General features: G+C 43.8%; 1 pseudogene; it reads left to right on the top strand.

Moving 5' to 3' along the window:
• The window catches only part of LOC149524041 (von Willebrand factor D and EGF domain-containing protein-like), a 217,769-nt pseudogene that overhangs the window by 134,929 nt on the left and 57,378 nt on the right, over nucleotides 1-25,462 (top strand).

Here is a 25,462-nt window from a genome sequence, read left to right as displayed (position 1 = left end):
CAGCAGCTGACTCATCTGCTTTACTTGTGTTTGTTTTATAGTTGGCTTTCAGGAAAAACAAATCTTGGTGGTTGTTTTTTTATTTGCTGTTACTGTTAGTTTTTATCATCAATCACAGCTAAGCTCTAACACCTTGCTTCCCTGACCTCCATGAATCCTACAACAGCTCAGGCCACTGCTCACATTACAGTAGATTTCATACCTGATAATAATAATGTCAAAGGTGAATTGAACAAGGTAGAGGGTGAATGACCAATGCATCCCTGGGAGGAAAATAAATCTTGTGCAATTAACAGTAAGTATGTAATGTTAATGGTAAGTATGTAATGTTTGTGCTGTGATGTGATACCTATTTTCATATTTGCAGTTTATGTACCGGGAAGTCATACATTTTACATCCCTATAATCACAAAACTATTTCTATACTGTCTATACTGGCCGCGAGTATTTGCGCAAGAACACTGACTTTGCACTGTACAAAATCAGTGCTTCTTGCGCAAATACTCTGATGCTCCTGCTCAGGGATAAGCCTTCTTGCGCAAGTATTCTTGCACAAGAGGACCAGTGTAGATAGGCATGTTAATTTCTTGTGCAAGAAAGCCCGATGGCTAAAATGGCCATCAGAGCTTTCTTGCGCAAGAGAGTGTCTACACTGGCACAGATGCTTTTGCGCAAAAGATGTCTTTTGCGCAAAAGCATCTGTGCCAGTGTAGACGCTCTTTTGCGCAAATACTTTTAACAGAAAAACTTTTCCGTTAAAAGTATTTGTGCAAAATCATGCCAGTGTAGATGCAGCCTTTTTGTTTTCAGTGTTAAGCAAAACCTTCTGTTCAATCCAGAATAAATTTTAATCTCTTTTTCATTTAACTTAGCTCTTAGTGTTTTACCTTGATTGGTGTTCTTTAAAGAAATCTATGACATTATACCTGTTTTCAGATTTGTAGTTTATGTACCAAGAATTCATACATTTTATACCCCTATAATCATATCAGATAATGTTGGACTTCCCTGGGCAATTTCTAGATCAGAACCACATGTACCCTGAAATACATTTTTTAAAATAATATATGTGTATGGCAAGGTTTGCCAAATAGCTCATATTTTAAAAAAACAGTGGAATCTATCTGAATAATGCAATTTCTCAGTCCGTTAATCTTTCACTTATGCTGAAAATTATTATTTCTATTCTGTCCATGATAAATGCCAAGCAACTCTGAGTAATAAACTTTAAAACATGTCATTAGAAGACTAATAAATCTTATTTTAATAAGAAACAGCTGTTCAGATACATTTTGTGCCTTCAGGACATTTTTGTGTTTAGCACAAAATTAAGGGAACATTCTATGTTAATTATAATTTATAATAATATAATGTTTATAATTTTATTTATAAACAAATAAAAATAGTGTAACACCTCTCTGGGCCTATATAGTCTCTATTTCTTTATTAAATCTTTATTAATAATGACAAATTCTTGGTTACTTTTTTAGGTCATAGAGCACCTCTGCTACCTATTACTTATTATTACCTGTGCCAATAGGCCATGCTTCCCTAGAGTCTTATGTGTTAATCATAAACTTCCTAATATTGGGTACGTTTGTGGCTGATGTCCATCAAGGTTTGTTTTTTTTAGGAAATGGCTGAATCTGTACACAGGCTCTTTTTTAATCTTTGTGTTTCTTTTTATCTTTGAGGCTTGAAAAAAACATGGGGGGGGGGGGTGTTACAACAAAATATAGGCTGTGGTAATATACTATGTCTTTTTTTATGCGTAGTGCTCAGTCAAAATTTTTGAACAAGCTAATTGTCTAGAAAAGTCTTGCGGTCAGAAATACTTGACTCTATTTGTCAGAATAGGAAATAACCCAAATTGGGCTGGCTATCTGTCCCCAGGAACAGTTTTGTGGTGAAGGACTTCATGAGTGCCATGGTAAACAAGAGTCACTCCCCTTTGAATTCTAACACAGTGCAAGCATAAAAAAAGGTACCATCACCGGTCAGAGTAGCCCATGATTTGTACCAATAGCACCCTACCTGCCTTCCTTTTTGTTTCATCTGTTACAAAACATCCTTATATCAAGGTGACCTGCCAGGGAAGTGATAAGCAAGGAGGCGTGTAAAAGCAACTATGTCAATAGCTGAGAACAAAAGATAATTAAAATGTCCAGACAACCTTTCAATTCTGTGCTCCAGAATAGCTGAATAGTTTTCTTCCTTGGGGAGCTCTGAAACTCAGTTGATTTTGGAGGGTGGGTTATTAGACGAGGTTCTCTGCTCTGACAGAAGCAAAGATGGACCCTCACCTTAAACAGGAGGAAAAAATAGTGCTTGCGAGTCAAGCGACTTTGCCTGGGGCTCACTCCAGCAACTATGAAGCATCAGATCTTGCTTTCTAATCTTAAAAAAAAAAAAAAACTACAAAAATCTCTAAGAATAGTCAGGATAGGGTGTCTCCCTTCTGCCCCTTTCTTATTGTTTTCTACCCCATAATGAACTAATCAAAGAATTTACATTTCATTGAGGATTTTTAAAAATTATGTTGTCTTCTAACTGGACTCTATCGCATTTCAAGCTACCCTTCAAGCCTCATTCTGGGAAACCACTACCATTTCTACTACAAATCAATAGGCTCTGTGACATTTACTGACCATTTTCAAAGAGGACACACATTTGCCATTTAGACTAAGTGTCATCCAACCACTTTGAACTGCATATTGATTTTTGCCAGCTTCTTGAATTTACAGGTCACAAGAACAAAGCCAAACATAATTTCTCTCTTTTCTAGCAATGATTAGGTAGATATGGTAGCATGTTATCAGGTTTCTCAGAGTCTCAAAGTCAAGTATTGTTTTCTCACTTGGGGTATGTCTACATTACAAAGTTAATTTGAACTAACAGATGTTAGTTCGAATTAACTTTAATAGGCGCTACACATACAAACCGCTAGTTCGAACTTAATTCGAACTAGCGGAGTGCTTAATTCGAATTAGGTAAACCTCATTCTACAAGGACTAACGCCTAGTTCGAATTAAGTAGTTCGAATTAAGGGCTGTGTAGCCACTTAATTCGAACTAGTGGGAGGCTAGACCTCCCCAGCTTTCCCTGGTGGCCACTATGGGCAACACCAGGGAAACTCTTCTGCCCCCCCTCCCGGCCCCAGAGCCCTTAAAGGGGCACGGTCTGGCTACAGTGCCCGTGCCAGGTGCAAACCTGCCAGCACCCAGCTAGCAGACCTGAACCTGGCATGACATGAGCCAGCCACCCAGCCCTCCGCCTCTTCCCGGGACCAGGCTGGCAGCTCCCAGGAGCCTGCCCGGGGCTGCAAGAAGCAGGCTCCCGCCTGGTCTAGTGTGGACATTGTGGACCTCCTCGAGGTTTGGGGGGAAGCCTCCAACGTCAACGACCTCCGCACTAGGCACAGGAAAGCGGCCGTCTAGGGCAGGATAGCTGCCAGCCTGGCCACCCAGGGGCAAGTTTGCATGAAAATCAGGGTGGTCCAGTGAGACCCCTGACTCTGAGCTTAGTACATAAGAACATAAAAATGGCAGTACTGGGTCAGACCAAAGGTCCATCTAGCTCAGTAGCCTGTCTGCTGACAGTGGCCAACACTAGGTACCCTGCAGGGGATGGACTGAAGACAATGACCAAGCCATTTGTCTCGTGCCATCCATCTCCAGCCTTCCATAAACAGAGACCAGGGACACCATTTCTACCCCCTGGCTAATAGCACTCCATGGACTCATGGAGGGGTAAGTGGAAGGAGGTGAGGGAGGAATGGGGTACGAGCCCCCGATGGGGAGGACTGGGGTGGCTCTGTGGGCTCCTCGGGGTGGAAGCTCTCCTGAAGCCCCTTGATTGACCCCCCCCTCCGGATGGCAGCCTGCGGCAAGTGCAGCCGGGCTGATGGCCGAGTGCTATGATGTGCCGAGTGTGGGCACTCAGGGCACTCCAAGCCATAACTGCTTTGCAAGCGGGGAACCCCTGAGAACTGTCTGTCCAGGGTGGGGATCGGGTCCCTTTAAGCACAGCCCTCGGCTAGCCTGAGGCAGCAGCTCCACGCTCTAAGTCCTAATCTGATGCCCTGCCGGCACTGCTTCTGGCCGTCCTTAACCCCGGTTCAGGGTCCACTCAGTGTGGACATGCTAGTTCGAATTAGCAAAATGCTAATTCGAACTAGTTTTTAAGTCTAGATGTGCTAATTCGAATTAGCTTAGTTCGAATTAGTGCTGTAGTGTAGACATACCCTTGGGGAGGCTCAGAATGCAGGTGAGGAAAAAAAACAACAAATAAAGCCAAAAAACCCTTGTGCTTATAAATAAACTATTTTTTCTATTGCTGCACAGAACTGTATACCTTGCTATGCTAATGAAATGTTAGGATACATAGTCTGTTTCCTTACACTCATCCAAATGACTTTGTATACGATATACGTTCTGCCATCTAGGTATTGTGTTGATATTGGTACAAGATATTGATTGGGTAAATCAGATATACTTCTTGCATTGTACTTACAGAACTGACAGTTGAAGATGTGTGTCTTCTAAATTGAAGACTTATCTAGTAGGTACAGTTTACTCTGATGCCATTCACAGCTCCAAGGAAGATTAATTCTAAAACTAATAAACCCTTCTTTTAAAAGCAATTTTTATGTCAGAGATTGAATCCTGTGGAGGAGGAACTTCAGAATTCTGTTGTAAATAGAATAAGCCTGAGGGGTTTTTTGGTGGGGCAGTAGTGAGATTAAAACTTTATATTGGCCTGTTTTATGTAAGCCATGTGTCAAATAGTCTTTATTTATTTTTTCTGGTTCCTGTTCAGAAGTGGAACCCACTTGCTTGTTCCTTTCTATTCTAGCAGTCAAGATATCTTTTTCAAATGTTGCCCTACAATTCTATCCTTTTTCTTTGGAACATGCCTATCTAAAATAGGCCCCTATATCAAAATGGCCTGATATTTCAAAGACCCTGCTATACAACTCCCATTGAATTCAGGAAGGGCCGCAAGTGCAAAACAATTTGTTCATAATACCAGGGAATTCAGAGTTGCATGTCCTTCTCGTATTTCTTGTGTGTGTAGGGTAAGCATAAATAGTATGTTTTGCCTTTGCAGACTGTAAGAACTACTATTAATTCCTTTGTATTTTTGTAACATTTATGTAAATTTGTTTCCAACACAAGTGTATTTTTAATACAAGTACATGTGTATAGCTCTACAAATTTAAGGCAAAAAAAAAGCATTTTGCTTTAATATTTTTAAAAAAGGAAATAACTACAGAAGCTCAGCTGAGCATAATGGACCTCAAACAATTAGTTTGCATTTGTGTCTTAATTTATACCTTGAATGCTAAGCTTAACTTTCTTGTGCAAATGCTCTGTTTGCTTAAGCAAATGTACCATATAGTACCTGATGTTTAAAAGCTATAAAAGCTTTCAATTACATTTATGGATTATGATTATTATGAAATCACTATTTGAATAGCAGCTTCTCTTCCTTGACACAAGCACTGTAATCCATTAGACAAAACATACAAAATCTGTTCCAAGTTGCTAAAGTACTTGAGAAGGCGCTGAGATTTTGTGACAGTTGTTCCCAGCTCCAGAAATTATAATCTATAGCTCTTTTTGCTAATTCCCATTTTTATCTTTTGCAGGATGGTTTTGACTTGTATTATATTCAATTGTCATGATTTAAGGATTAAGGGATAAGTATGTTTTGGTACAGAAATTGCAAAATTGCCCATCATTACTAAAATGCATTTGTGCATTAGTTGAGCCAAAAAGATGCTATTCTGAGCCTTTAGAAAATTGTGTCCTAAAGCAGTCTCTGATGAAAATACACATTCATGGCTTTCCAGTATGATAGATAAATACCAAAGTGCCATTTACTGACCACTGGTATGTGGTAGGAGTTGATCTACTAATATATTCAAGTTACAGTTAATTGCACAATGCTATAGATTAATTTCTGTGTTGTATTTACCTACTGTGTCAAATATACAGGCCTAAATCTGCTCTCACACATTTTTATAATGGTTTACATCTTTAGTTTATGTAATTTACACCTACTAGATTTCAGGGCAGTAATTCTTGATTTTCACCATTGTAAGCCTGAGGACAGTCATACATTGTTGCAGAAATTGTATGAGATTTCATACGCTTTGTGAAGTGTATTGCTTTTTTTTTTTAAGAGGAAACTTTGTGTTTTCTGTTTTTAAAAAGCCCCTATTTGCCCCCACAAAGTAAACACATTGGTAACCTAGGATTTTTTATTTAGTAGTAGTATCAATATTCCCTTTTTTTATTAAAAGGAAAGCCTAAGGCATGTAGTCCCATACAGATTTCACCGCTGCTAGTTATTGCTTTCTGCTTTGGATAAAATATCTATCACTGCTTTGGTTGGGAGAGGTACATATTCCTGGCATTCTTGGCTTCACACATGGGATAGCTAACATGTCCTAATGGGAGGTAGTGATGGCACTATCAGTATTGCATGTTGCAATAATAGCGCTACTCAGATGTTACTGGTGTCTGTCTAGTCTAGTTTAATCAGTCAGTCACAGAAGCCCTCACCTGTCTGCACTTTTGTCAGAGGGTTAGTGGAGTAGTTGTCATCAGAAAAGATTTATTTTTTCCCATTAGTCAATCAGCAATTTCTGGACAAAGTAGTGCCACATCCATCACAGATAATGGACTCTTTGTTCAGAGCCATCCCTTTGTGTCTCTTCTGGTTTAGAGAGCAGAGCTCAAGGAAAGGGATGATTTTATCATCTCTATAGTTTCAGGTATCCTTTGCTGCTTTCCATTTTCAAAACCACTGTTAACATGCTAGCTAGAGTGGTTAATTTATAGCACTGAAGATATTTGGCATTTCATGGTTACTGGTTATTTTCAGATAATCCATTTATCTTATATTGCTACATTGTGATATTCAGAATTCAGTTTGGTTTTACCTCAGTATGGTCTTAGTGGATTTATTCCTAATTTAGGTCAGAACCAGGTCCCCAATTTAAAAAAATCAAATATTTTAACTTGAAAACCTAAGGGCATGCCTACAATAAGAAGTTATTTCAAAATAAAAACTCCCAAAATAACTACCATATATACTCGAGTATAAGCCGAGTTTTTCAGCACAGTTTTTGTGCTGAAAAATGCCCCCCTCGGCTTATACTCGAGTCAGCCTCCTGCTCGCGGGCGGGCTCAGCGCGTCTCTGCCGCCGGCCGGGTCTAGACGCGTGAGCCCGGAGCTCCGGCCCCCCAGCCCCTGCCCTCCTGGCCCCTGCCCTCCTGACCCCTCTCAGCCCCCATGTCCCCTTGTCCCCCCCAGCCCCTGTCTCCTCGTCCCCCCCAGCCCCTGCCCTCCTGGCCCTCCCAGCCCCCCTGTCCCCTTGTCCCCCCGAGCCCCTGCCCTCCTGGCCCACCCAGTCCCTGCCCCTTCGGCCCCCCAGCCCCTGCCCTCCTGGCCCCCCAGCCCCTGCCTGCCCGGCACCATGGGCCCTTGCCACGTGGGAGGAAGGGTGTTTGGGGCCGTTCGCCATGACGCTCGGGTGCAGCGCTGAGCTCGGGAACAGCTGGGCCAGGAGCCGACTCGGCACCGTGGGCGTCTGTTCTGGAAGCGCCCGGGAGCCCTGATCACGAGCTTGGGCCCGATTCTGGGGCAGGTGCACAAGGACCAGCCGCTGCTCCCTGCTCCCCCTCCCCTCCCCTCCCGTGGTAAAATCCAGCCAGCACCGGCACCCGCACCCCCCGCTGGCTCACTGGCCCATCGACGCCCGGCCCGGGTCTCGCACAGCCTCCCCCCCCCCGCTGGCTCATTGGCCCATCGACGCCTGGCCCGGGTCTCGCACAGCCCCCCCCCCCGCTGGCTCATTGGCCCATTGATGCCCGGCTCTGGTCTCTCACAGTCCCCGCCCCCCCCCCGCTGGCTCATTTAGAGGGGGCTCGTTGGCAGGCGAGGGGGCCAGAACGTGGGGGCTGCGGGGCGGGGGCGGCGGGGGCTGAGCTGTGGCCGTGCCTGCAGAACCATATTGTTTTTGTTGACCCCCTTTTCCCCTTACAGAGCTAGGTTATTGTTTTTCTTTGAAATAAATATTCATGTAATTTTATTGGTATCTATCTTCATTTTTTACATTTACCAGTAGCTGCCTCATTTCCTACCCTAGGCTTATACTCGAGTCAATATTTTTTCCCAGTTCTTTGGGGTAAAATTAGGCGCCTCGGCTTATATTCGGGTCGGCTTATACTCGGGTATATACGGTATTTCAAAATACTGTGTCCACACTACAAGGCACCATCAAAATAGCACAATTATTTTGAAATAACATGCCCACACTGATTGGAACCTGCATCGCATTTAGAGACCCCAGAAGCACACGAGAGAGGGCATCAGGAGAACAGTCACTTTCCTGTAGCTGCTTGCTGAGGCTAGCTGAGACTCACACCCCATTTCTCCACTGCCCAACCCTACATGAGACACCAAACTCACGCTGCATTCTCTGGTTGACCTTCCAGATTCACAGCACTGACTACATGAGCCACCACTCATGGTGCAGTTCATCCATGCTGCACATGTGGCGATTCAGAGCCACAACAGCCAGCCTGGACCGAGGGACCTCTTTACCCTGGCGCTCCTGATGCACCAAATGCCCCTCCATCCCCTGCACACCATGGAATGCCACTTCTGGTGGAGGGTAACCAGTTCCGACTGGTGGGACCACATTGCCCTTCAGTGATGGGATGACCAGCAGTGGCTTCAGAACTTCTTCATGTGGAAGGCCACCTTCCTGGAGCTCTGTGAATGGCTCGTCCCTGTCCTCAAGTGGCAGGACACTTGGATGAGACCCACCATTCCCCTGAAGAAGCACATTGCCATTGCCCTCTGGAAGTTCGCCACACTGAACACTCTGTCAGGAACCAGTTCGGTGTGGGGAAATCCACAAACAGGGCCATGCTCATTCAGGTTTGACTATTTTACTAGAAGGGAGGTGAAGCACTGGAATGGGTTACCTAGGAAGGTGGGAGAATCTCCATCGCTAGAGGTTTTTAAGTCCCTGCTTGACAAAGCCCTGGCTGGGATGATTTAATTGGGGTCAGTCCTGCTTTGGGCAGGGGTTTAGACTCTGTGACTTCCTGAGGTCTCTTCCAACCCTATGTTTCTATGTTTCTTTGATTCTATGCGCAGTCAAGGACATCAACACCATCCTAGTGCAGAAGGTCATCAGCTGGGGGAACATCAAACCAATCCTCACTGGCTTTGCCACCATGGGCTTCTCCAGCTGCAGGGTGGGGTCATAGAGGGCACTCACATCCCCATCCTGGCATCCGACCACCAGCTCTTGGACTACATCAACAGGAAAGGGTACTTCTTGATGGTGCTGCAGGCCCTCATGGTCCACAAGGGACAGTTCATGGACATTTACATGGAGTGGACGGAGAAGGCACACGACGCCCACTTATTCTGTAACTCAAGCCTAGTCCAGAGGATGCACGCTGGCACATTTTTCCCTGACTGCACCACCAGAGTCAGGAACATGTAAATGCCCATGTGCATCCTGGGCAATGCAGCCTGTCCCTTGTTCCCCTGGCTGATGAAGTCCTACATGGACAGCCTACACCCCACCAAGGAGCACTTCAATGTCAGGCTCAACAGGTGGTGAAGAGTGCCTTCGGATGCCACATTTGGAGGCCCCAACAGCCCCTGGGTGTGGGGAGCTGGGCAGAGAGTTGGAGGAGCAGGTGTGGGGAGGTGGCTAGTGGACCATTCCATACACGCAGCCATGCGCTCAATGATGGATGTACCATAATTGAGTAGCACATGGCCTGATGCTGTCATGACAGCTGTTCCTTCGTGGCCTTCCTCAGCTCCTGGTCAGCCTAGTGCTCCTCACTGTCAGTAGCCTGCTCCTGGTTCTCCTCATCAACATTCCAGATGATGGACTTGAGGCAGGCCATGTGTTCCTGAAGCAGGTCCTCGCAATTCGGCATCTGCCTGCTGATCTTGTGGAGTCATGCTGATTGCATCAGAGGTGGTGGACATGCCACACTGACAGCTGAGTCAGCTGCGAAGACAAGGGCAGTCATACCAGAAGACATGGTGTATGAAGCCCTAATCTCCAAGGCTACATCTAAGACTACATGCCTTTTCGAAAGATACTGTCAAAAAAGCCTCTTTCAAAAAAGAGCATCTAGACTACAATCAGTACTTTCAAAAAAGCAATCTGCTTTTTCGAAAGAGAGTGTCTAGACTGTCTGGGTGCTCTCTTTTGAAAAAGCTGTTTGCATTACATAGCACTTTTTTTTGAAAGAGCACTTTTTTCAAAAGATTTTCCGCTGATCGAAAAAACTGCTGCATTCTTTCAATTTTCTTTTGAAAGAATGCGGCAGCAGTCTAGACACAGGTACAGATTTTTGAAAAAAGGCCACTTTTTTTGAAAAATCCCTGTAGTCTAGAAACACCCTAAACTGACAACGAAGGTCTCAGTTCACATGATGGTGATGTGTTTCAAGTAAAGCTATCTGTTGCCTAGAGAGTGGGCACTTTTCTGCAGTAATACAGATGTCCCAGGGGATCCTCACTTCTCCCATGGCCTGGGGACAAGCAGGCATGAGAAGGTACCAGACAGACTAAGAGCCTGCAGGCAGGAAGGAGGATCGGGTGGTTCAGCTTCCTTTTGTGTTCTGCACATACAGGGTCCAGCACTGGTGGCATCCTCCAGAGAGAGAACTACTATCCCTGCCTACTGGAAGAGGGCGGAGGGGACGGCGATGTTGGGGGAGGTGTATGAGAGTGGCAGAGACCATTTACCAGAAAGAGTGCTACTAGGGTACCCTCCTCTTCTTCCCCCTGGCAGGTTTCCATGCAGGAAATCAGTCTCCTCCACCTCAATGCATTTGACCAGGAGCGGATGCTGCCTGAGAATGCAGGCATGAGACTGTGCCATGTGTGGCACTGCTGTGTGTTTCCATGACCCCAGCATCCTAAATGGTGGCTTGTCATGAGAAGGTGTCCCACCACGGAGTCCGAAGTAAGGAAGGCTTGTGCAGGAATCTTGTGAGAAGGAGTGAGGGGGTCCTGTGTGAGAACATCATGAGGCTGAGAGCTCTAGACTGGTGCTCCATGTGCACGGCTGTTGTGTGACTCTCAGGCCAAGCAGGCCAAGCAAGGAGCACACGGCCCCTTGCAGCCCTATCTGCCCCCACATGTGTATAGGGAAAGTTATGGAACTTGCCTGAAGTGCCTTCCCTGGGATTGTTCAAGCCCTGGGAAACATCTGGAGGGTGGGGAGGGAGAGGAACCAGCTCCAGGCTGATGACCACCTCCCTGGCAGACATAGTGTCCTGGCTAGCCTGCTCCTCCTCCTCGTCCTTCTCCTTCTCTACAACCCTGCCCTCACGGAGGCTGATGCCAGGCATGTGTCCTGGCCGGACTCAATGATGGGGGGTTGAGCAGGTGACCAGCCTCCCTCCCAGGATGGCATCCAGCTGCTCATAAAAGTGGCAGGTGTGCAGTGCCACCTCAGAATGGGAAATTTGCTCCCTGGCATTGGTGTAGGACTGCCAGAGCTCCTTAATTTTCATTTAGACCTGGTCCAGGGTCCTGCTGTGCCCTCTGTCCATGAGGCTGGTGGCCATCCAGCTGTAGACATCCTCATTGCACCTCTTGGTGAGGAAAACCTGGATGTTAGTCTCCTCCCCCCAGACCTCAATTAGATCCAGATCTCTGCACCAGTTCCTCTTTCACCCCTGGCCAGAGGCAACAGAGGTTGTTGCAGGCATGCTGGCAGCTGGGGGGGGGGGGGGACGCAGAGGGAGCGCTGGGGTCAGACATCACTCCACCGAAGGGTGCTGTGTGGCACAGGGCTAACAGGACTCACCTGGTGTCACAACCCCTTTCCCTTCTGTCTGAAGCTTTAAAGTCTAGAGGAGAAGGAGAGCAGTGAAGTTGTCCAAATGTGGCCAGAATGGCCACAAGTGCAGCTGCAAGAGGCCTCTGCAGGCCAATTATTTTCAAATAGCCGCAACTTACCATCCACACTAAGGCTATTTTGAAATAACAATTCTGAAATAAGCATTATTCCTCATGACAAGCAGGAGTTATTATTTCGAAATAATGGGCTTGGTAGTGTGGATACTCTGCTTGTTATTTCAAAGTAAGAGGAGTTATTTTGAAATAATCTCCTGGGCTAAGTCTAGACTGACATGATTTTGCGGAAATACTTTTAACGGAAAAGTTTTTCCGTTAAAAGTATTTCTGCAAAAGAGCGTCTAGATTGGCAAGGATGCTTTTGCGCAAAAAGTGCTTTTGCCCAAAAGCATCCGTGCCAATCTAGATGCGCTTTTGTGCAAGAAAGCTCCGGTGGCCATTTTAGCCATCGGGCTTTCTTGCGCAAAAAATGATGGTGCCTGTCTACACTGGCCCCCTTGCCCCTGGCCCCCTTTGCCCTTGCGCAAATTCAAGCGGCCAGTGTAGACAGCTGGCAAGTTTTTGCACAAAAGCAACTGCTTTTGCACAAAATCTTGCTAGTCTAGATGCTCCCTAGTGTTTAAGGCCAGGGCCAAGAGGATGTGTGTTTAAAAAGATAATGTTGCCAGCATCATATCAGATGAACATTCTATTGTTGTTGTTAGTATCCATATTGGGATCTACTACTCTTAAAAAGCACAAGGTCTGAGACTTGGTCACCAGCCTAAGGTTTCAGTCTTGCAGCTGATTCCAGCTGGCAGAACCTCTTCCACACTTTAGAGCTACTTACAGGATGGTGTCTTAAATTAATGACTGATGACCTTAAAGGACCTGATCTTTCTTCATTTCATATTGGTGAACCTTTATTGAAGAGCAATCAAGGAGTGAATTCTTGTCTCTTTTACTATGATATAAATTTTTAATTTGATGTAAATTTTTAGTGGTAGCACCACTAAACCAATGGAATCATTCTGGTGTGAGTGAAATGAGATGTAAGCATGGCAGAGAGTTTTTAAGAGATGAACATGTCACACAGAGAGAAGTATTATACACAAGTATATTAACACAAAAATCAGAGATGGGAAAATACCAGCCCAGATCCTGTCCACCAGGGCTGCCACTACTATATTTACCTGCTCCTCTGCTGGTCTGGGTGATTGCAGCTCCCTTTGGCCATGGATCGCTGTTCACAGCTAATGGGAACTGTGGGAAGCAGTGTACCAGTCCATGTTGCTTCCTGCAGCTCCCAATAGCTAGGAACAGTGATCTGTGGCCAATGGGAGCTGCAGTCACTGGTACCTGGAGAGATGCAGGTAAATATAATGACAGCAGCCCACCAGTGGCTAACCCTGGCAAACCGCCACCATTTTATTGCTCACCTCTGACATATATAGTGCTTAGCAATCATAAACTAAATTACAGTGACACAACCCTGTGAGCTAGTTATGTGAGTTACAATACTCACCCACATACCAGGAACAAGTATTGTTTCCTTATACGTGGGAAAATTGAATTGCAGGGGTTAAGTGACCTGCTCAAATAACACTGCATAATGAGTGAGAAAATTGAAATTGGAATTTTGAAGCTCCAGGCTGTCTCTACTATGGCTCCATCCTTTGGACCCTTTATACATTAGGCTTAGGAGTTGCCATTTTGCTAAAGTCAACCTATAGGACAAATAAACGCACCACAATCTTTTGTATTGTGTTGCCACATCATAAGGAAATGGGACAACATGGTAACAGAAGCATTGTAACGTTGCACCGAAAAGTCACAGTAGTTGGCATTTAATGCAAGTGATTTTCAAGCATTCAATGTGGGATGCAGAATAACCCCTACAACAGGGCTACTCAACACACAACCCACAGGCCACATTTGTTTGTAGCCCACAGTGCGGTTTGGGTTGATACGTATTTTAGTGGTTAAATTCCTGAACTGTTGTGAAGCCAAAACAAAAAAGTAGTCAATATAATGGTCTTCTATTGATATGCGTTATAGTAGTTAAACTCCTTGACTGTCATCACTCATTAAAAGTGCTGTCATATGGATGGAAAATGGGTAAATATTGCATTTTAGTAATATCAGCACAACTGACTTAAATGCGGCCTGTGTGTTGTGTAGTCTTGCCTTAATCTTTGTATTCATGCCTGTCAGTGTGAAAGAAACTATTTGCATATATATTTGCATGTCTATGCAACCACACTTAAGTTGCAGCCCTCAGCATGTGCTGTGAGTATCATTGTGGCACCCGGGGCTTCCAAAGTTGAGTAGCCCTGCCCTACAGTAGTAAGATGATTCTGGAATTGCTAGGGTGGGTGGTAACTTTACTAGTGCATATTTATTTGCAGCTAAAAGTCATCTCCTATTCAGCTGGTAGGAAAAGCAAAGAATCTGGTAGTGTTTCCAATTGTTTTCTCCTTCTTAATAATACTTGCTAAAATACTAGCTATTTCCAGAAGAATATCAAAGGAAGTTTCTATAGTATATCCTATGACCCAGATATAATAACCTAAAGTAGACACAGTGGGAAGAATATGTTTAGATAATTTAAAAGAAAAATTGTTTCCAGCTTTGCCTATCCATATACTCTATCAATTGGTTAAGTGCTTCCAGTCCAGATGATATATTTTGCAAATGATGTAGCTCAGCAATAGGAGACCAATGAAGCCCAAGTCATAAAACCACCAGGGAGAGGACAAAACTATACGCCATGAATAATATTTACATTCAATCAGGACATCGAGTATAGATTACATTCCTTTCCTACCAATGCCATGCCTTTTTTTGCTTAAGCAATCACAGTGCCATCATGACTCTTTTAAAAGATAATAATAACAACACAGTCTCCAAACAAATAATCTATAGAGGGCAGAGGCCCTGTAGTTTGTTACAGTGACAGAACTGAGAGCCAGATTATTTCCCTCTTTGCATTTTCAAGCCTCTTTAATCATATAGTAGGGATTTCATGCAGCTTTTTAAGGGAGCAGTTCTTGTTTTCATAAATATGGTAGAGTTGCAATGTTATTAATGACACATAAAATTACAGATAATTTGTATTGAAGTCAAACAAGCATTCTGCTATTAAAGAAATAACAGCACTATGAAGGTGGATAAGAGAAAGGAGTTATAGATACTATAAAGAAGGTTAGGGCTTAGTGTGGAACACCTAGACTTTCTGGAACCAACAGTGTGCTAATGGGCAAATTAGACCTTCATTTCCAAGATTTACATTGGCTTCCATGCAGTTTACTGTGCAGGAGACTTTTAGAAGGAGGCACTAAAAGCCAGCATCCTATCAGCTGTGTTGTCATTTTCATAAGGCAATTTCCATTAGGACAGGGAATTGCCAAAGTTACTTGGGGGCAAGGCTATGAAGGTTACTAACCTTACCCCCTTCCCCTCCCCTCCCTGCCATAAAGAATGTCTGCCTTCCTTGGGCAACCCTGAACAATGCCTTCCTTGCTTCCAGTGAAGGGCAATGTTTCACAAGAGTCGTTCCATTCACTTCACTGGATCCAGCGAGGTCGACAGCCCATACAGACTCTGGGGCAAGTTGGGGGAGGGGGGGAGCTCTGCATCCCCAGAAGGGGCAGGGCCAAGGGCACTCAGCCTTTAGCACTGCTCAGACCACAGTGTGCCCCACCCTCTCAAAGCTTCAGAGTAACACAGAGTATCACTCCAGCAGCAATTCAAAGGAGTTCTGGGCTCCTTTGAATCTCCAGGCCCTGGGCAAATTGGCCCCTTTGCCCACCCTTCTCTGTTCCCCTTTTCCTTCCCCTGTTTGGCAGGCCTGAGTGGATCTACTCATGGACTCAGATAATATTCAATGCAGATAAACATATCAGAATCTGGAATAAATTAGACATTTCTGTAGACAGATTTACTATATTTTAGGTGATATGGTCACATAAATAGGAAACCTGCTGACCTCTATTCTTACCTGCATGCTTCTATCTTCCCTCTAGAACACATCAAATGATTCAACATCTATAGCCAAACCCTAAGATACATCTGTACCTGTTCCAATGCTACAGATTGAGAGAAACATCCACAAGATCTTTTTCAGGAATTCTAAAAATTTAAATACCCACCTGGGGAAAATGAGGAAACAGATTGACAGATTCAGAAAAGTACCCAGAAGTCACCTACTAGAGGACAGGCCCACCAATAAAAGTAACAAAACACCACTCATAATTCCTACAGTACCAAGGTTAAATTCCTCCAGCACATCATTGACAATCTACAAACTATTTTAGAAAATAATCTCTTGTTCTCACAGGCCTTAGGGGACAGGTCAAACTTGCCTGAAGCAAATCCTTTCCAGCAGCCACACATCACACCTCAGATACCAGAGCCGGTCCAAGCTACGGGCTGACTAGGCTACCGCCCAGGGCGCCCCATTGTAGGGCGGGCGGGGCCATGCATGCACTGGGTGCCCGGAGCAGTGCCACGCATGTGCTGGGCACCCGGGGGCAGCGCCACGCATGCACCGGGCGCCCAGGACTTGGAGGCGCTGTGTGCCCGGGGGCGGCGCCGCGCATGCGTTGCACTCCCGGGTGTGGTGCCATGCTCCCAGAGACCAGGGCTCACTAATGGCTGGAGCCAGCCCTGTCAGATACACTCATCCAGGAACCTACCCCTGCAACAAATTTTGTTGCCAAGTCTGCCCCCATATCTATACAGTGACATCATCACAGGACCTAACCACATAAGCTACAATATCAGGAGCTCATACAATTGCACATACTCTAATGTGGTATATGCCATGAAGTGCCAGCAATGCCCCCACGTATACTGGCCAAACTGAACATTCTCTACAGCAATTAATACATGGACACAAATATGACATCAGAAATAGTAACACACATACATCTGCAGGGGAACATTTTAACCTGCCTGGTCACTCAGGCTACATCTAGACTGCAGAGCTTTTCTGGGATACCAGAGGTATCCCAGAAAAGCAATGCTGCATCCAAGGAACATGTCTGCTTTTCTGAAAAAAAAATTGGAAATGCAGAAGCACTCTTTCACCAACCCTGTAAACCTCATTCTACAGGAAGAAGAGATGTGTTGAAAGAGCAGGTTTTTCCAAAATTTGGTGTCATGTAGATGCACTATATTTCGGAAAAGCCTCTTTTGACAGAAAAGTGGAAAAAAGATACACAAATTACAGTTCACAATTTGCATATCTTTTTTCAACTTACCTTTGTAGTCTAGAAGTAGCTTTAGTAATGGATTTTAAAATAGCTATTCTTCTACAAAGAAATTTCACTAACCAGTTACAGAGAGTGACTGCAGAACTGGAATTCATCTACAAGTTTAACACTTTTACCCTAGGCTTGAATAAAGACATTAAACTGGTTGGCTCAATAGAAAGCCAATTTTTCTTGCCTTTAACATACACATTTTCACAGCAATCTATGAATGGGCACATCTTAGTTAGCCTCATTAATATGGGTTCCACAACTGACAGGTACTTCTTTTACTGTTATATACAGATATCTTAGTTTCTGTTATTTCCACTCCAACTCATCTGATGTAGTGGGTTTTACCTATGAAAGCTCACAATTCTATATATTTTTGTTAGTCTCTAAGGTAACACAGGACTATTCATTGTTTTTAAATGATATGATTACTGTAAGCAGCTTACAAAATACTGTCAGATCTTTGTGGATGAAAGGAGTTATATGCATATAAATTATGAGAAAAATTTCAATTATTAGAGCATTGGTGTTTGTTTGTTTGTTTTTTCATTTATTTAGGAGAAAGTGGGCGACTATTTAGAAACTTTCACTGAGAAACATCCTCTGAGTCCATTGGTCTATAAATAGTGTGACTGCTGACAAATCACTTAGAATCTAGATTATTTAAGAGTAATCATCTGACTAAGAGGTTCTATTTGCTGAGTTTATTTTGTATGGTCTTAGAAACCTAAGCTTTGACACATCAAATCCAATGACTGATTCACTAAGGTTGAGGTCCTTTCTTCAGTGGTGACCAACACATAATGCTTCAGAGGAAAGGCAAAAACTCCCCACTATGCTTCCAATAAATCTTCTCACCAGTTATATTTATCTAAAAACAGAACCAGAATGACATAAGTTGGCTCCCAGTTGCTTATCATTTTGGTGTCAAATCTCCAAGAGGTCCCCCTACTTGTTTTCACTGTGGAAATTCCTGCTTCTTTGAAAATAATAAAATGTTACCTTGATATTCTCTCAGAGCCTAAGAAGAAATGTAAATACAACTACCATTCAGAGTGTACCTAGAAAATGCTTTCTTGCCCATATTATTATTCCCTTCTAAGTAGGTAAATATAAAAACAATTCCTTAAAAGTCTGATATCATGATAGAATATGTCAATACCAGGGATGTTGTCAGTAGGTTTCTAATGCCAGGAGTAGCTTTTACAAAAGCTTAAAGTGTCTGGCTGTGTCTCCACTGGCATGAATTTCCGGAACTGCTTAAAATGGAATACTATTCCGTTTTCAGTTTTTCTGGAAAAGGAGCGTCTACATTGGCAGGCTGCTTTTCCGGAAAAGCCCTTTTTCCGGAAAAGCGTCCGTGGCCAATGTAGGCGCGCTTTTCCGGAAAAGAGCCCCGATCGCCATTTTTGCGATCGGGGCTTTTTTCTGGAAAAGACTACTGGGCTGTCTACACTGGCCCTTTTCCGGAACAGTGTTCCGGAATAAGGACTTATGCCCGAGCAGGAGCAGAATAGTTTTTCGGAATAGCGGCTGATTTTGTACAGTAGAGCGTCGTTGCTTTTCCAGAAATTCAAGGGCTAGTTTAGACAGCTCGCAGATTATTCCGGAAAAGTGGCTGATTTTCCAGAATAAGTGGCCCAGTGTAGACATAGCCTCTATGTTTAATACAGCTATCTGTTGGAAAAATCCTTGCAGTTGGGAAAAGAGGCTATTAAGATATATCACAAACTTCAGATCCATCATGGATATCACTGATAAGCTCTCTCAAATGAGATTTGTCTGATTTATTTCTCTTAGTACAACAAATTGTTAACTGTTACTAAGAGGTAATATGCCAACCCTGACCATGAGCAAAAATGCCATGTGCTTCGTTTGGTTGTCCAGTTACCAGCTAGTTCTAGCTAAAACTTCTATAACAGTTTCAGTATATACTCAGAAAAAGTTATTATCTAAAATGTTATTTAAAGATGGTTGTCCAGATTTATTCAATTGAAAGTGATTGTGAAAGTGTGGGGAATTATACAAAGGAAAGATTTCACTGAGGGCATTTAGATATGCTTATGTGAAATGAAAAGACATACATTATTAGTCTTCAACACGGCACAGTCCAGATAATTTCTTGGCTTTCATATGTAAATTAACTCATTTTTATGTATTTACCACTCAAAACAATGTAATTGTAATTTTAGGCCATTTGCTACTTGAATTAAATGAAAGGAGAACTTCGGTAAAATATTCAAATTTAAACCATTTTTCCTTTGTAAAAAAAAATCATGAATTTCCTCTCTACCCTGCTATTAAAGTTCTGAGGCTGTCTGCATGGAAATAGACAGGAACACTGAAGACTGGATCTGGTTGATCTAAGCCAGTAAGAATATATATCAACCTGTCTAAGCCCAAAGAAAGAGTTTGAAGGCCCATGAGGCATCAGATAAGAATGCTGTTTTTATTAATATTGTAGATACTCATAATATCAAGCAGAAGCAAAATATATTGCTAACTCCAGAATACAAAATACATTTTTTTTATACTGTCCTGAAAACTCTAAGCTGACATTCTATAACTAGTTCCTAAAGTTCCAATTACAGAGTTAAATAATAATAATAGAGGCTGAAGCAGAAACAAGAGAGACATTGTACATTAAGATCTGAAATGTAGTGAAGTAATGATGAAGCAGAGAGAGAATACAGGATAAGCTGTTGCAGGAACTACAGAAGAGATGGCTCTTGTCTCAACAATAGTGAAGACCATATAGAGGAGATTAACGATAAAGCAGCAGAAAAAGAAAAGGTCTCTAAAGAGTGCCTGGAGCACATTTGAGGATAGTTTTTGAAATAAAAAAATACACCTTTACGCTGGATCTTCAACTAAACCAGGAAGGAATCCAATAGAAATATCTGAGGACTGGGGAAAATTTACATATTGGACCAGATTAAAATACGTGGTAACGAGTGATGGACAAATGGAGGGTTTAAAGGTTTGATTTAAGAAACATCTGTATCTCTTGTCTGAAAAATATCACTGGAAAATAGCTTTCATGATTTCTTATACTGATTTTCATCACAAAATTTATCTTTGAACATCCAACCTCTGGCTGAAAACTTACACGTTTTCTAAAAAAAAAAACCCATGAGTCTTAAATAAAGGAACAAATCAAATTATATCTCATTAAAGCCCACTTCTGCAAAGTTTTGTGTGTGTGTTGACTTCATCCTTATCTCTCTCTTCTCTCTGCACCTTATTTACAAAACCCAGAATGACAAGGTCTTTCTTCTGAGAAGTTAACTATCAAACTTCAACAAGTACAATTAGTATAAAATTGTTCTTCCTGATCCATTCATAATTTTATCTACCTTAGTGCAGTTTATAGTGGTTCAAATGGGAGTAACTTCAAGGAAATAAATAGAGGAATGCTAATGTGAAATGAATATAAAATAGAATCTGGTCTCTAATTTGCCTGCATTACTGAATTCTTGAAGTTCAAGAATAATTCTGTCTGTTGCATAGTTTTGTTCTATACAGGCAGTCCCCGACTTACGCGGATCCGCAGTTACGAACGGGGCTTTTCTCGCCCCGGAGGACACGGACTGCGGGACCTCGCGGTCCCGCCGCCCGTATACTCCGGGGCAAGAAAAGCTGCTCCGCGTCTCCATGGTCTGCAGACCAGGAAGACGCGGAGCAAAGCCGCGGAGGGGCTCGGGCAGCGGGGCAGCCCAGGCGCGCCTGGGCTGTCCCGCCGCCGGCTTCCCCCAAGGCTTTGCAAAGCCTCGGCGGAGCAAAGCTGGGGAGGATGCGGGCGGGACCGCGGCGCATCTCCGCGGTCCCACCATCCGGGTTTCCCTGGTCTGCTGGGGGGTGTAGCTAGTGCGCCCCCCAGCAGACCAGGCTTTTCTCTCCTGGGGTAGAGCAGCTGGGGGTGCTGGGTTGGTCCTGCAGCGCCGCTCCTCAGCGCTACTGGACCAACCCCGCAGCACCCCAGCTGCTCTTCCCCAGGTGTCCCCAAGTCAGCCGCTGCTTAAACTGATCAGCGGCTGACTACAGGAAGCCCGAGGCAGAGTTGCTCTGCCCCGGGCTTCCTGGAATCAGCCACTAATCAGTTTCAGCAGCGGCTGACTTGGGGACACCTGGGGCAGAGCAGCTGGGGTGCTGCCCGGTTGGTCCCCGCAGCGCCGCCCCTGCGGGGACCTACCCAGCAGCGCCCCAGCTGCTCTGTCCTAGGCGTCCAGATTCAGCTGATGTTGAAACTGATCAGCGGCTGATTCCAGGCAGCCCAGGGCAGATCAACTCTGCCTCGGGCTTCCTGTAGTCAGCCGGTGGTCAGTTTCAGCAGCGGCTGAATCTGAAAGCCAGTTCTTACATACAAATTCAACTTAAGAACAAACCTACAGTCCCTATCTTGTACGTAACCCGGGGACTTTTTTCATAATGTAGTGGTTAGAAATAAGGAGACTATTTCTAAGGTATTATTTGGAGAAAGCGATTAAAGAAAATTCAATTCAATTTCATCCCACATTGAATCATTCCAAAAAACTGTCTCCAACCTACATTCAGTCTCTTCGTGGATATAACCCAGAATTATGTTAGGTTTAAATGACCTAAACTCTCAAATTCTTAATCTCATTTTATTCAAGTGCATCAATAAATGGATTAAAGTGTCAATGTAATTGTTCTGAAAAAGTTCCATTGAAAATCCTATAAATATACTGAACTGTTCATTATTAGAGATAAATAAAGCCATTAATATAACATGAATAAATAGATTGTCTCCTTGTAATGTAACCTCTCTCAGAAAATAACACAACATTTTCAGCATTATTCACTTTGTAGTGATTAAGTCTTTCGCCTCCATCACAATTTTCTTTTCATAGAACTTAAAGAAAGAACATCAGCACCTTTCCTCAGCAGCCTTGCTGTACCAAACTATTGAACAATCATCCCACAGTGAGCAGACAGCTGTCAAAATTAGGGCTGTCCAAAAAATGGCAATTCCTTTTCACAAAAAAAGATGAAGTTTCAAAATCTGTTTTCATTCCAATGCAAATTGAAAATGAAATCTTTTAGTTTTTTCTGGTGGGGAAAAATGTCCATTCAGCCTCCTAACTCTAGAACAGCCATGGCATTTTTGGGGAGTGGGAGACCCGCATTTGAGTCTTTACTCTTCCTGATTTAGAGCAGAGACTTGAACCCCGATCTCCCACAGCTCAGGTAAGTGCCCTAATCTACATTCAGTCTGTGCCATTGGAGATGTTCCATTTTATATAAATAATTAACAGGTCAGGTGACCAGAGAGAGAGAGACTAATGCTAGAGCTTGGTAGATAGCCCACTTTCCTTAGGCAGGAGATATATTTGGACCAGTTCTGATCAAAATAACCCGTTCTGAAAATTAATGGAAAAATCTGTTTGGAGGAAATGCTCCAAAATCCAAAAGTCCTTAATAAAGGTGTAGGCAAAAGTCAATGAAAAAGGAGGGAAAAGGAGGAATACTGGAGTATTCTCTCTTTGTCACACAGTACCCCCTGAAAGATCAGGCCAACAGTTAATAATGCTAATACTGGAGCAAAATGTCTGTATTCCCAAATTAAATGAAGTCCAGTACAAACAGCAATAGTATTTCATCTTTCACTAACTACCTATATGTCCATTCCCTGTGGTATCAAGATGTTAGTTTCTGCCTCACTACGAGTAAGCTCCTTTGTTTTCAGTTTAAACTAGTTTTTACTAGAAAAGCATTGCTCATTTTTCCCAGTTACCATCTTACTTTTGTATCATCCAAATACACAAAAATAGCTTGTTTTATTAGAAAAATACAATATGTTGCATGAGATATATGTATTGAGATACTAGATTAGCCTTGTGTACATGCAAAATGGCCTGTTGAAGAAACACTTTGTAAGACACACAAAAAAGCAGGCACACATGCAAGATCTGAAGGGTGTGCACCTCTGAAAGTAGTGATGAATATCCTCCCTACCACATTCACATTTCAAGCTGTTAGCAGATAATGGCTTAAAGATCTGACATGCTAAAATCAGAAAAAAATGAAAATGTGCACCAAAATACATCTTAGAACATAAAGAAGTATTCAAAAGGTTTTAAAAAAATCAAAACTAGGAGAATAAGAGGGAGTATATGTGCTTCAAACAGGGTAGCAGAATTATTAAATGTCAGTCTTTATAGACTAAAATTTCTGAATCTACAACAGTAAACTGTTTATTCAAATGATTTTTTTTATTTGTGACTATAGATATATTGTTTCTTAAATTCAGAGGTGGAATGTTTGAATTCTGTTTTAGTTCTGCAGCAAGGCACATTGAACTCCATTCATCACAGAACCTACCCACCTGAATACTGTGTCCATGTAGGTACAGTAGAGCTAAAAGCAATGAAAGGAGAGCTTTCCTGCAATCAAAAAATCAAAAAATCCCACTAACCTAAGAAGCAGAGAACTCATGCAATGGCTTCTAGGTAAACCTAAGTGGTACAAAGCTAACCTTCCCTGGCTCTTCACAGTATAAGCTGGCCTATAATTTTCGGTCGCGATCCTGTTAAGAAAGATCTAGTTAGGACATTATTGTCTCATTTAACTGCCTCTCTGGTAGGCTCTTGGATGTGAACCCTGGTGAAACCCTGTGTCTGTTGAAGTCACAGAATAACAAAACTCCTAGGGTGCGTCTAGACTGGCAAGATTTTGCACAAAAGCAGCTGTCTACGCTGGCCACTTGAATTTGCGCAAGAGCACTGATGTTCTAATGTAAGAATTCAGTGCTTCTGGTGCAAATACTTTGATGCTCCTGCTCAGGGATAAACCCTCTTACGCAAGAATACTTGCGCAAGAGGGCCAGTGTAGACAGGCACCTTATTTTTTTGCGCAAGAAAGCCCGATGGCTAAAATGGCCATCGGGCTTTCTTGCGCAAAAGCGCGTCTATACTGGGCATGGATGCTTTTGCGCAAAAGCACATTTTGCACAAAAGCATCCTTGCCAATCCAGATGCTCTTTTGTGGAAATACTTTTAATGGAAAAACTTTTCCGCTAAAAGTATTTCCACAAAATCATGCCAGTCTAGACACAGCCCCCGAGTATGTCTACATAGTCCATGAAAAGCAAGACTCTTACGCCAGGTCGACAGACATCCCGGTCAACAGATGAGGCTTGCACTAACATTCTAGAAATCACTGTCTACTGTGTGGACAGCACTCTGAAGTTGTGATTTGGGCTCTGAAGGCTACCTTTCTCCCTAGACATCAGAGCCTGAGCTGCAACTTCAAAGGGCCAGTCACTCAGGTATTGTTATAATACTAGTGCAAACCCCTCTGTAACACACCGTGACTCAACACCGTGGGCACTAGGGCTGGCCTCACCATGAGGCAAATTGAGGCAGCTGCCTCAGGTGCCAGACTGTGTGGGGATGCCACTAGGACCCAGAGTGTAGAAAATTGTGTCTGGTGCATATGTATTCTCTCTGCTCTAGATGCACAGTACTATGAGAGGAGTAGAACAGGAAGAAGGCAGAATTGAGACCTTTCAAAGTTTTGGCCCAAGCAAGGGGGCATGGAGGCATCATTTGAGCTCCCCGCCTCAGGGGCCAAAATGTTGTGGGCTGGCCCTGGTGGGCGCCTCCTGCTGGACACACTAGGTCTTTTTGCTGCTGGAACACCTCTTCTGGCTGGTGTCTCACCCACTATTCCTTGTTCTTTTCCTCCATTCTAGGTCAGGGCCCACGTCCTTCCCAGACTGTGGCACCCTACTACCTGGGTACTGCCTTACCTTCATTCTGGAGTCCTCTCACTCTGGGAACCCCCAATCCCATATACCCACCTTTCCTCAGTGACCCACTGCCAGTTTTCAACTAGCCCCTTACCTCAGGGACAAACTGCAGTCTGAAATGGCCACTCATCATTGGCAAGAGGTATGGATGGACCTGTTGCTTTTACCTACCCTGGCTGCCTCTCTGCAAGCCTCGTACCCTGAGGCCTTGCTTCAGGCCCCACAGCCTGGGAGCTTGCCTGGCCAGAGCTTTCCCAGTTTTTCCTGCCTTTCCCCAGCCCTGCTCTCAGTTAGGAAGCCTCTCATTTCACTGGCAGCCAGGTCCCTCCTGCTCCACAGCAAGTGCAAGTGTGTCTGTCTCCGCCCTGCCAAGAGCCTTTATTTATACTGCCCTCAGCTGGGCCCTAATTGGCTATCAGCTGCAGCTGCAGGCTGCACAGCTCCACCTCTCTAGCCCTCATCCAGGGCTGGGGAAAGGCCCAGTGGGTGGCAGACATCCTGTCACACAAGTCTGTTAACCCAAATTAGA

This window comes from Pelodiscus sinensis, chromosome 7 (assembly GCF_052426305.1).
Source record: "Pelodiscus sinensis isolate ZL-2025 chromosome 7, ASM5242630v1, whole genome shotgun sequence".
NCBI lineage: Eukaryota > Metazoa > Chordata > Testudines > Trionychidae > Pelodiscus > Pelodiscus sinensis.
Note: the sequence above shows the minus strand (reverse complement) of the source record. Positions and strands in the feature narration are given on the sequence as shown.